Source organism: Buceros rhinoceros, unplaced genomic scaffold, assembly GCF_000710305.1.
Source record: "Buceros rhinoceros silvestris isolate BGI_N320 unplaced genomic scaffold, ASM71030v1 scaffold454, whole genome shotgun sequence".
In the NCBI taxonomy this organism is placed as follows: domain Eukaryota; kingdom Metazoa; phylum Chordata; class Aves; order Bucerotiformes; family Bucerotidae; genus Buceros; species Buceros rhinoceros.
In genome coordinates, this window is record NW_010409828.1 from 56,542 (window position 1) to 57,126 (window position 585).

The following is a 585-nucleotide window of genomic DNA, read 5'->3' on the forward strand; positions in this document are numbered from 1 at the left end:
AAAACGTGCAGCAGGCAGGATAACTGCATGCAGCCCTTCGGTCTGCTTTGTTAGGGTGAGAACAGGGATGTCTGTATCCACCAGGTATAAATAGTCATAGCCAAATAGAGGCTGTACAGACCTGAGTTCTGGCAAAGAGATCCCAAACTCATCACTGTGCCTTTCTGACTTCATTCTCTGCTGCCAGTTGCATCTGGTTTAAAAACCTCATCCAATCCTCAGCAACCTCTGAATGTGAACATATTGCTGACACCTGAGCACTACCCTCTTCATGGAGGCACAACACTGATGGTGGAAAATAGTGACACTCTCAGGGTTTTGCTGCCAGTGAAACATCAGGTGTTGGTAGAACAATGTGTTAGATGCTTTTTTGCACGTGGGGCTTTCAAGGGAATGTTTACGGCCAAATTCGGAGATGTGCAACAGCACGTTAGCTGAGATGAGTTTAATAGACCCTCAGGAGGTGGTCCTAAGAGACACCTAGTAGAACACCTAGTGCAAAGGAAAGGAAGTGTCTGCTAATGCCAAGCTTCCACCTAATTGCCTAAATCACCCTCCAGAAGGAGTCTGAATTGCTGGTTTCAG

General features: G+C 46.5%; 1 protein-coding gene across 1 annotated transcript in view; it reads right to left on the reverse strand.

Annotated features, from left to right (window-relative positions):
* Positions 1-585, reverse strand: part of LOC104492758 (brain-specific angiogenesis inhibitor 1-like) — a gene marked incomplete at its 5' end in the record, with an annotated part of 85,950 nt that overhangs the window by 38,476 nt on the left and 46,889 nt on the right. The gene's annotated exons all lie outside the window — the stretch shown is intronic.